General features: G+C 39.7%; 1 pseudogene across 1 annotated transcript; it reads left to right on the top strand.

Moving 5' to 3' along the window:
- The first annotated feature begins 1,194 nt into the window (after positions 1–1,194).
- Positions 1,195–2,360, top strand: LOC308621541 (large ribosomal subunit protein uL4-like; annotated as a pseudogene). Its single transcript has one exon. The product of its transcript is annotated as a large ribosomal subunit protein uL4-like (transcript).
- Positions 2,361–12,698: the final 10,338 nt, after the last annotated feature.

Genomic DNA, 12,698 nt, shown 5'->3' with positions numbered 1-12,698 from the left:
TGAAAAATAGCATGTCACCATTAACCACCCTTAAGGACACAAAATATTTCCATAACTCTGTAAGGACAAACCTTTCAGTTTTGTCTCTTTTCAAACAAGTTTAAGATTTTGATTGCAAATAATTTGTAGAAACCCTAGTAGGGATATGCTGAGTGCAGATACATGGTGCTGGATTTATTTGAATTCAATTCAAATACAGAATTGATCTTCCTTCTTGGCAGTTTTCCGAAATGTACATTATGGTTTTGTTTAGTTAAACCAGTTATGACACTTGAGCCTCTGAAATGCTAATATACCTGTACCCAGCCTTTGAGTGTGTTGATTTTGCTTCTTTGGTGGAATAAGTTTCAATCCCTTTCATGCAGAAAGCCAAGATGAGCAGATATTTGTATAATGTATATGTTAATTAAAACATATTGTTCCCTGGGGGCTGGGGAGCAAAGAACGTGTTACTGTGAGCATGTTAAGGCAGACAATCACTCATATCAAATTCAAGAGCAATAGGGCAGGATGGTATATTGCTAGATGCTCAAAAGTGACATGTTATAATAATACAGTTTAAAAAATAAGAGAAAGTCATGCTTTAAAAATCAACTTGGATGCCTTAATGTAACAGAAATGTGGTTTCTGTCAAATATTGTGTCACCAAGGTGCTATAATTGCTTAACCTGACAAATTTTCTTCACAGCTATGCTCAGCTCATGGTTAATGGATTTATATTACCATAAAGAATTAGCTTTTTCATATGAGCTGAAAATCATCATCACACTGTCACCATTCTGCCCACTAGAAGAAAACCATGGGCTTGCAGATTAAGAGACAAAAGCCAGTGTGTCCCAGTTGCTGCTATACTTTCATGCCAGCTCAATACACATAGCAAGCAATGCCTGTCTGTAAAGACAATGCATCAGAAATCCTCTGGGCTTCAGGCAGCCATCCCAGAACACGTGCACATCCAGCTTGCTTTTCATCTGGTCATTGGTCCAGTTCCCAAATATTGAGAAATGTTTGTTTGTTTTTGTTCTAGTGTTGGTACCTGTCTCCCAGATAGCCATCAAGAATTCTGGGTTGGAATTGCCAACAAATTCACTCTTCTTTAGACTAGCATGACCTTGCTGCTGGTACCTCCACAATCCACACCCAGTAAGTCCATTCCTTGCTTTGAAGAGTGAGATGTCCAATAAGGGTGTGTGTCTTAGAAAGAAAACAGAAGGGATGCCACAAAGTTTCAAAGTGACCTACAGTTTTATTTATGAGGTAGTATTTAGCCCATGATTATGGCCAGGGTGCTTTTGGAAATATGTACTGTGGGCTGCATGTTGGCATCAACCAAAAACACTGGCACAACTGGCACCCACAGAATGAACACAACACAGGAGTGATGTGCCATTTGCTGTGCCCTGTCTCAGCCTTGCCAGTGCTGGTCCTGTCTAAAGGTCATCATACTGAGGAAGTTTCTGAACTTCCTTTGGTGGCTGAAGATCAAGCTGAAGGCTACCAGAAGACCAAAGAGGTTATCTTGCTTCTTAAGAAGCTTAGGGCCTGGAATGATACCAAAAAGGTCTATGCCTCTCAGCAAATGAGAGCTGGCAAAGCAAAATGAGAAGCTATAATTGTATCCAGCACAGGGGGCCCTGCATTATCAAGGACTTCAGAAATATTCCTACAATCACTCTGCTTAAAATAAGCAAAGTGAACATGTTGAAACTTGCTCCTGGTGGGCACGTGGGACGTTTCTGCATTTGGACTGAAAGTACTTTCCACAAAAGGATGTGACGTGTATGGCACTTGGTGCGAAGCTGCCTCCCTCAAGAATGACTGCAACCTTCCCATGCATAAAATGCTCAATAGAGACCTTAACAGAATCTTGAAAAGCCCAGAGATCCAAAGATCCTTCCAAGAACCACGCAAGAAGATTCATCACAGACTCCTACAGAAGAATCCACTTAAAAACCTGAGAATCATGTTGAAGCTAAACCCATATGCAAAAACCATGCACTGGAACATCATTCCTCAACAGGCCAAGAATCACAAAGTCCAGGTAGACAACGCAGCACTAGAAGCCAAATCAGATGAGAAGGGGGTTCTAGGCAAGAAGCCAGTGGTAGTGTAGAAAGAAAAGAAGACTGTTGGTGTTTAAAAGCTTTGGAGGGAAAGAAAAAAAGGCTGTTGCTACCAAGAAACCACCAGCTGAAAAGCCAGCAGAAAAGAAATCCACAGAAGAAGGCTGCTGCATAAACTTAAATTTATTTATTCCATAAAGGTCAAATCATTTTGGACAGCTCATTTTGAATAAAGATCTGATCAAAAAGGCAGTGAGAAACAAACCAAAAAAGATGGGAGGAAAAGTTACAAAGACTGTGAAATCAGAAAAAAAAATTATTTACAGATAAACAGCTGTCTCAATAGATAATGCAAAGGAATATACAGACACACTTAAAATTGTAAGTAAGAGAATTTAGTAAGTTAGACAGATAGGAAATCAAAATATTGATGTCATTGGTTCAAGATGGCAACATAGAAAGATCCTGAACTCATCTCCTCTCACAGACACACTGGATCTACAGCTACATATGGAACAATTTCCTCTGAGAAAAACCTAAAAACTAGCTAAACAATGACTACACATCAAGTGAACTACAAAAAAACCCACAATAAAGTGGGTAGGAGAAGCTGAGACACAATCTTGCCATAAAGCCCACCCCTGGAGTAATGAATGACCTCCATCAGGAGCTTCTCCCTGTAGAGTGAAGGGTTTGAGCTCCACATTGGGCACCCCAACTTTTAAGACCTGCACCTGAGATATGAGCCTCCAAACATCTAGCTTTGAAAACCACTGGGGGTCATGACCATGAGACCCACAAGGCAATAGCAATCTGAGAAATGGCTTTTAAAGGGCTCACACACTCGTACTCCCTTGCCCCAGGGAAACAGCTGATCTTGCCCAGACTTTATATGAAAGAAGCTCATTTGCTACTCTTAAAGCATCAGCCTGAGGGGTGGGCATCTAGAAGTCTGCTGGGCTGCTGGGATCATCTCTGGGGTCAGGGGCTGGTGGGCACCATCTTCACTTACCATCTATTTTTTCTTTTCTAAAACCCTACCTAGGCTTTTCCCCTCACTCCCTGGAGGGTGCCATCTTTATGCTCCCCTCTCCCTCTTCCTGTCTCCACTCTTTTTTTTCTTTCCAGCGGCACTATCCTTATGCTCCCCCTCTGCCTCACTCCAGCCAGCAGTTACCACCTGCACACTCTCCCTCTGCCACACTCCAGTGTGCCAGTATCTCTCAGAGGGGAAGTTTTACATGTGTCTGGTGCTCTTGGTTTCTTCTGTGGTTCTCTGGTTTTTGTGGGGGCCACCCTGGGCATGTGCCTTGATCACCTGGCTCTGGAGGTCAGGGGGACAGTCCTGTGGGACTGTAACAATCAGACGGATGGCTCTTGGCAGTTTACCACCCCCAGGGCACTGCACAGACAGCAGAATGAAACACACTTCCAATCTTTCTGCTTATCCTGGAGCTTTGGTCTGAGGGTCAGGCTTCTGGTTTGGTACACACCTAGGGGCATGCATAGGGGCTATCAGAAAACAGAGGCCAGTAGAGACAATCTTTGCACTCTCCCTCTGCCTTACTCCAGCTTGCCAGTATTCCCTAGAAAGGAATTTATACCCTTGTCTGGTGCCCCAGTTTTAGTGGCTGCTACCAGGGGACAGCTCTACATCACCTGGCCCTGGTGGCCAGTGGGATTTATGCTCACAGGTCCCATAGGACTATAAGCAACCGACAATTCTTAAAGAGCAACTACTCCTAGGGCTCAGCAAAAGGCAATAGACCCAGGAGCTCAATCTTTCTGTGAAAGAGGCCTATTAGTTTCTCATCATAGCTTCAGCCTGAGGAGCAGAATTCTAATTAAACACATATCTAAGGGCTGAGTATAACGCTTTCCAGAGACCTTGGAGGGTCAGCATTATATGTGTGCTCTCCCTCTGCAGTGCTCTTGAGCGCCAGTGTCTCTCAGAGGGGAGCTCTGACACACATCTGGCACCCCAGTTTCTATGACTGCCACCCAGGGGACACCCCTTGAGCCCCTGGCTCTGGTGGTCAAGTGGCTTGCATTACTGGGTCCCAGGGACTGCAACACCCCTGCAGTTCTTGGCAGGCTACACCCCCAGGGCACTGCACAGATAGCAGACTGAAACACACCCCAAGTCTTTCTATGAAAGCAGCCTATTTGCTTGTTCTGGAGTTTCAGCCTGAGGGCCAGGCTTCAGGTTTGGGCACACACTGAGAGGTCTGTGGAGGTGCTCTCAGGGAATGTAGGCCAATGGATGCTATGTTTGCACTCTCCCTCTGCCTTGCTATAGTTCCCCAGTATCACCCAGATAGGAGTTTATACACCTGCTTGGAGCATGGATTTTTGCAACTGACACCCAGGTGATGACTCCAGATGGTCTGGCTCTGGTGACCAGTAAGTCATACACTTGTGGTCCCACAGGACTATATATATTTGATCATTTTAAAAGCTGCTGCCTTAGGATCTGGCTTGCATCAGCCTGAATCTAGGTGCTGACTGAGATCCTCCCCTGTGGGATACTGACAGGTCCTGGCAAATACTCAACTACTGGAAGCTATTAGAAATAAAATAGGCTGCTGGGACAATCATAAAGGTTTGAAAGATAACCAAGAGCTAGGGAAGGGTTGAACAATAAGGTTAATCTCCTACACAAGGCCACTTCCTCAAGGCTGGGAGAGTTACCTGTTTCATGTAATACATAGAAACTACCACGAAGAGTCAAGTAAAATGAAGAAACAAAGGAAATGTTCCAAACAAAATAACAAGATAAAACTCAGAAAGAAACAAAAGAAAAAAATGTAATGAAACATAGATAAGTAATTTACCTGATAAAGAGTTAAAAGTAATGGTCATAAGGATGCTCACTGAACTCAGGAGAAGAATAGATAAATATGGTGAGAACTTCAACAAAGAGACAGAAAATATAAGAAAGTCAAATAGAAGTCACAGAGCTGACGGATATAACTACCAAACTAAAATTACACCAAAAGGGTTCAACAACAGACTAGATGAAGCAGAAGAATCAGTGAACTTGAAGACATGGCATTTGAACTCATCCAATCAGAGCAGAAAAAATAAAAAAGATTAAAAATAAAAGTAAAGATAGCTTAAGAGACTAATGAGAAAATATCAAGCAGACTAACATTCACACTATAGGGATCCCAAAAGGAGAGAGGGAGGGAGGGAGGGAGGGGTGGTGGGAGAGAGAGAGAAAGGGGGAGAGACAGAGAAGGAGAGAGAGAGAGAGAGAGCTGCAAAGGTCCATTTTTATGTTGATTTTTTTCAAAAAATACTATAGTACTCCACAATCCATGGTTGAATTCACAGATGTGGAACCATCTATACAAGTGGCTGACTATAAAGTTATATGCAAATTTCTGATTTCATGGGATGTCAACACCACTAACCCCTGCATTGTTCAAGGATCAACTGTATAACATTTGTCAATATTTATTCACCCAGCACAGGAGCACCTAAATATATAAAGCCAAATTTACCAGACCTAAAGAGAGAAACAGACAGCAATACAATAATAGTAAAGGACTTTAATGTGCCACTTACATCAATGGCTAGATCATCCAAACAGAAAATCAATAAGGAAACATTGGCCTTAAATGACAGGTTAGACCAGATGAACTTGACATATACAGAACATTCCATCAAAAGCACATTCTTTTCAAGTGCACATGGAGCATTCTCCAGGATAGATCATATATTAGGCCACAAGAGAAGTCTTAATGAATTTAAGGAGACTGAAATCATATAAAACATCTGTTCCAACCACAATGGCAAGAAACTAGAGATCAATTACAAGAAGCAAACTGAAAAAATTCACAAATTGTGAAGATTAAATAGCATGCTACTAAACAACCAATGGGTCAAAGTAGAAATCAAAAGAGAAATTAAAAAAATACCTTGAGAGAAATGATAATGGAAATACAACATACCAAAACAGGGAATGCATCAAAAGCAGTTCTAAGAGGGAAGTTTATAGGAAAACATGATTACATCAGTAAACATGAAAAACCTCAAATAATCACCTCAGGGAAACAGAAGAACAAAGACCAAAGTTTGTAGAAGAAAGAAAATAATAAAGATCAGAGCAGAAATAAATAAAATTGAGATTAAAAACATAGAAAAGATCAATGAAACTAAGAGCTGGTTCTTTGAAAAGATAAGCAAAATCAACAAACCTTTGTCCAGACTCATGGAGAAAAAAAGAGGGCCCAAATAAATAAAATCAGAAATGAAACAGATGTTATCACTGATGCCACAGAAATATAAAGGATAAGAGACTACTATGAACAATTATACGTCAATAAATTCAACCATCTAGAAGAAATGGATCAGTTTCTAGTAACATATACAACCCACCAAGACTGATTCACGAAGAAATAGAAAATTTGAACAGACTGATTACTAGTAAGGAGAGTAAATCAGTAAACAAATACCTCCCAACAAAGAAAAGTCCAAGACAAGATGGCTTCACTGGTGAATTTTACCAAGCATTCAAAGAATTAATACCACCTCTTCTCAAAGTCTCCAAAAAATTAGAAGAGAAGGGAACACTTCCTAACTCATTTTATAAAGCCAGCATTACCCTCATATCAAATCAGACAAGGAATTCAAAAGAAAAAAATTACTGTCCAATATCCCTGATTAACATAGATACAAAAATCCTCAACAAAATATTAGCAACCCAAATTCACAGTATGATCAAGTGGGATTTATTCCAGAGATGCAAGGATGATTCAACATCTACAAAATCAATAAATGTAATGCACCACATTAGCAAAATGAAGGATAAAAAAATTATATCATCATCTCAATAGAGGAAGGAAAAGCATTTGTCAAAATTCAATATCCATTTATGCAAAAACTCTCAACAAACTGGGTATTGAGGGAACATAACTCAACATAATAAAGGCCATATATAACAAAGCTACAGCTAGCATGATTTCATTATCAGCAGTGAAAAGCTGAAAGCTTTTCCTTTAAGATCAGGAACAAGACAAGGATGCCCACTCACATCAGTTTTATTCAAAATAATATTGGAATTTCTATCCAAAATAATTAGACAAGAAAAAGAAATAAAAGTCATCCAAATTGGAAAGAGAATTAAAACTTTCATTATTTGTGGATGACATATTATATATATAAAAGCCCTAAACTCTCCACCAAAATAACTGTTAGAACTAACAAAATAATTCAGTAAAGTTACAGGGCACAAAATCAATATACAAAAATTAGCTGCATTTCAATACACTAACAAGGAATAATCAGAAAAACAAATTAAGAAAAGAATCCCATTTACAACTGCATCAAAAAGAATAAAATACCTAGGAATAGCTAGTGGGAAGCAGCCATGTAGCACAGGGAGATCAGCTCAGTGCTTTGTGACCACCTAGAGGGGTGGAATAGGGAGGGTGGGAGGGAGATGCAACAGGGATGGGATATGGGGATATATGTATATGTATAGCTGATTCACTTTGTTATACAGCAGAAACTAACACAACATTGTAAAGCAATTATACTCCAATAAAGATGTTAAAAAAAATTATGGCCAAACATATGTCCCACAAATCAATCACACACACACACACACACAAACCTAGGAATAAATTGAATTAAGGAGGTAAAAGACCTGTATACTGAAATCTATAAAACATTAATGAAAGGAATTGAAGAAGACACAAGCAAGTGGAAAGATATTCTGTGCTCATAGATGGGAAAAATTAGTACTGTTAAATTGCCCATACTACTCAAAGCAATCTACAGATTCAATGCAATACATATCAAAATTCCAATGGCATTACCCACAGAAACAGAACAAACAATCTCAAAATTTGTATGGAACCAAAAAAGGCCCTAAAAACCAAAGCGATCTTGATAAAGAAGAACAAAGCTGGAGGCATCATGCTCCTTGATTTCAAACTATATTACCAAGTTATAGTAATCACAACAGTATGATATTGGCATAAAAACATACACATAGATCAATGGGACCAGAAATAAACCCATGCCTATATGGCAAATTAATATATGACAAAGGAGCCAAGAATATACAATGGGGAAAGTCTCTTCAATAAGTGGGTTGGGAAAACCAGATAGCTACATGCAAAATGATGAAACTGGATCCCTATCTTACACCTTACATAAAAATCAACTCAAAATGGATTAAAGACTTGAATGTAGCCATGGAACTCTAAAACCATGAAACTCCTAGAAGAAAATATAGGCAGTAAGCTCCTTGACATTGGTCTTGCTGATGATTTTTTTTTTTGGATCTCTTATCAAAGCAAAACAAATAGAAGCAAAAATAAACAAGGGGGACCACATCAAACTAAAAAGCTTCTGAACAACAAAGGAAGCCATCAACAAAGTGTAAAGACAACCTACCAAATGGGGCAAAATATTTGCAAATCATATAACTGATAATGAGCTAATCCAAATACATAAAGAATAGATTTAACTGAATAACAAACAAAAAACAAAATCCAATTAAAAATTAGGCAGAACATCTGAATAGATCTTTTTTCCCAAAGATCACTTACAGATGGCCAACAGGTATGTGAAAAGATACTCAACATCACTAATCATCTAGGAAATGTAAATCAAAACCAGGAGATATCACATACCCACTAGAATAACCATTTTCAATAAAACAATAATAACAAGTGTTTGCAAGGACATGGATAAAAGGGAACACTTGTGCACTGTCAGTGGGAATGTAAATTGATGCAGCCACTATGGAAAACAGTATGGAGGTTCCTCAAAAAATTTAAAATAAAACTACCATATTCCAGCAATCCACTACTGGGCATTTATTCAAAGAAAAGGAAGACACTAAGTTGAAAACATCTCTGCACCCCCATGTTCATTGTAGCATTATTTATAATAGCCAAGAAATGGAGACAACCTAGATGTCCATCCATGAATGAATGGGTAAAGAAATTATGGTATACTATGTAATGGAATATTATTTGGTCATAGAAAAGAATAAAATCTTGCCATTTGCAATAACATGGGTGGACCTTGAGGGCATTATACTAAGTGAAATAAGTCAGACAGAGGACAAATACCAATGATCTCTCTTATATATGGAATCTTAAAAACAAACTAAAACAAACAAGCTCATAGCTTCTGAGAATAGTTTGGTGGTTGTCAGAGGTAGGGTTTTGGGGGTGTGTAAAATGCATGAAGTTGGTCAAAAGGTAAAAACTTAGAGTTGTAAAATAAATAAGACCTGGGGATGTAATGTACAGCATGGTGACTATAGTTAATAATACATTATTGTATAATTAAAAGTTACTAATAGAGTAAATCTTAAATGTTCCCATCATAAGAAAAAAATTTGTAACTATGTATGGTGGCAGATGTCAAGTAGACTTATTGTGGTGATTATCTTGTAATACGTACAAATATCAAATCATTATGTTGTACACCTGAAACCAAAAATATATCGACGTCCACTGCAGTTCCTTATACCAACAAAAATATAGTTAGAAATGCAATTTTTAAAATGCCATTTTAAAGAGTAAGCCCCTCCAAAATCCCTAGGAATAAATTCAACAAAGGATATATAAGACCTTTCTGTAGGATAATAGTTTATTTAGAGGCAATAAAGAAAATTCAAATAAATGGGAGTCTGTCTTAGATGTTTTCCATGACTTCTCCAGACCTACTCTCAATTCTTCTCCAATTCTGGAAGACTGAATTTATGGACTACATAATGGGCTCCCTTGAACTCTGGATTCTGTTAGACATCAGCCAATAAGAGGTAACTGCAGGAGATCAGAGAGCAAATAGAGAGTATTTATTCATCCAACCACCTCCCTGCTGTATTGCAATGGATTGATTACATCCCTCTAGTGAAGGCTACAGCTTCTGTCAAGTGACTCTCTCGTAAGACTAGAGATTCCCCCTCCTGGTTCTGGTTCCCACTCCCTCTGTCTCTTGTCCTTTGCCCCTTCAGACATAAGAGAGATACTTGCTCGTGACTGTTGGTTTCCCTTAATCCTGCTCACTTACTTTAAAATATTTTTATTAAATTCAAATTAATCAACTGAGTAAGATACTTCTTTTCTGCTTAAATTCTGAGGGATCAAGTAATTTGTACAAGTGACCCTAGGAAACGGGACTCTAGTATTGCATTGCTCATATGTTTAAGAAGAACACAAATTACTTTCTTGCTCTAGTAATTGATGACAATGTAATGGATTCACAAATACCCAGATTAACACTTGTGGTAAAGTGTCATGGAATGAAAATAAAATGTAACACATTGAGAGATCATGTATGACTCTTCATTGTTATGATGGCAAAAGTGATTAAAAAGATGCAGGAGAGTGCAAACAAGGAAAAGAAAGAAATCAAAGGCCCTGAATGCCAATTTAGAACTTAGGTGAAAAATTAGAACACCTATATGCCAGCTGGTGAATCCGGACAGTTATGGCTGAGACATAAGCCCAAGTCCTGATTATAAGCATGGGGCTCTGGGATATGGGGGCAGGGCATTTAAGCAGACAAAAATAATCTTGTGAACTTTAAACCAGGGGTCCCCAACCCCCGCCACACAGCAGGAGGTGAGTAGCAGGGGAGCGAGCGAAGCTTCCTCTGCCACTTCCCATTGCTCACATTACCACCTGATCCCCCCAATCCATGGAAAAACTGTCTTCCATGAAACTCGTCCCTGGTGCCAAAAAGGTTGGGGACCGCTGCTTTAAACCATCAAATACCCCTAGGACTCCTTTACCAAACAGACACCTCCTCTCCACATCTTTTTTTTTTTTTTAATGGAACTAGCTTTCTCCCTCCATAGAAACATTTGAAAGTTGTTATCAAAGAAGATGCCAACTCTTCTCAGGACCAATTACCATCACTACTTACTTCCTAGAGGCTCATAGGAGAATTAGATCACAATATCAAGTATAGACCTGGTGAGAAAAATGAAAATATTCATCAAATTTGTTTAGGCAGGAATCTGAGGAGCATTCATGTGAGTAGATTCTAGGGATGTTAGACCAAAAATGCAAAACAATATAAGATTTTATTAACCTGAGTTTATATTGTCACCTCGAATTCATGATTTAATGTGTTACCTTGAGCATCTAGGAGTCATATTAATAGACATCTAGGTTGGCTAATTTAAGCCTGGATTCAATGGTGGATTAAACCTGCTCTAGAAGAAGAGAACAAAAGCTCAAGGAAATGGAGATGTCTGAATGGAACTACTTTGAAGCTGCTCAGCCACCCACTAAGTTTATCTTCATGGAAGGCTCAGAAATGCATTAAGAAATACATTGGCAAATTGGGAGAGTGATGTCACAAAGATGGTGTCAGAGGTTGTTCCTGACCTCACTTCCCCTTCCAAGAACAACTAAGAACTATTTATGGACACTGAAAATCCTAGCACATGGGGGTGTGGCTGAAGCACAGCCTGCACCTCAGAGACAGAGATGGACAGCATTAGAAGGGTAACAATAATGGCTACACTGACCACCTCACCCTTCCCCCAGGCTGGCACAGCACCAAACCTAGAGGACTCCCCTGAGCCTACAGGTAGTTCCTCTGGTGGGATAAAGAGAACCCGGGGTGGACATCTGGCTCCCCCAGCTGGCTGTTAACTAAACTTATTGTGGTAATCATTTCACAATATATGTAAATCAAGTCATTTACTGTACACCTTAACCTTGTACAGTGTTCTATGTCAATTATATCTCAAAAACACTGAAAGAAAAATTTAAAAAGAAATACATTGACAAAAGAGCACCAGCTTCCAGAACAAGTTCTCTGGTAGCTAACTTCTGCAGGTCAGAGATAATGCTGGAGGATGCTGCAATGGAATTGAGATCCCTGTTTTTAAAGAGAATATAATAAGACTCTACATGGGAAGGGGCAGGTTGTTATACTGAAAAGTCAGCAACAAAACTTTGGCACAATATTCACCAAAATTCACAGGAACAGTGTGATAATCAGAATATTCTGACCCATAGGGGTCTGTGGTGATTGTTAATTGATCACAAGTTCCCTAGAAATAAAACAGATTGAGAAGTCGGACCAAGATGGTGGAGTGGGAGGTCATGGAGCACACCTTTCCCCATAAACTCATCAAAAATACATCTACATGTAGAACAATTCTTACAGAAAACTAACTGGAAACCAGCAGCACTCCTATATAATCAAGAGATTTCCACATAACCAGGTAGATACAAAAGGGGTATCACGTTGGGACCAGTGACCCTGGGAGGAATATGAAAGGAAAAGAAGGGCAGCAAGGGCAGATCCTCACCCTGGGGAGTCAGCAGGTTGAGCCTCAAACTGGGAGTCCCAGTCCTGGGGTCCCCTGCAGAGGAGACAAGCCCCCTTGGTTGCTGGGAAAACTACTAGGGTAGATAAAAGGGGTGGAGAAGACTAGATTCCACTTGCAAGGAGTGTGTGGGTGCCATCTAGCAAGTAGACAGGGCAGAAAGAGTTCTGCACTGGCAGCTGTCACCTTGCTGCACTCCCCTGTCCAAGCTGGGTGAACAGCCCTGCTCTACTCACTCCACACCACTGCTTGGTGAGGGATCTGGGGCAGACAGGTCCTGGGAGAAGACTTGATCCAGGGATGCAGAGGAGGCTCAG

Source organism: Mesoplodon bidens, assembly GCF_964165515.1.
Source record: "Mesoplodon bidens genome assembly, chromosome: 8".
Classification (NCBI taxonomy): domain Eukaryota; kingdom Metazoa; phylum Chordata; class Mammalia; order Artiodactyla; family Ziphiidae; genus Mesoplodon; species Mesoplodon bidens.
Note: the sequence above shows the minus strand (reverse complement) of the source record. Positions and strands in the feature narration are given on the sequence as shown.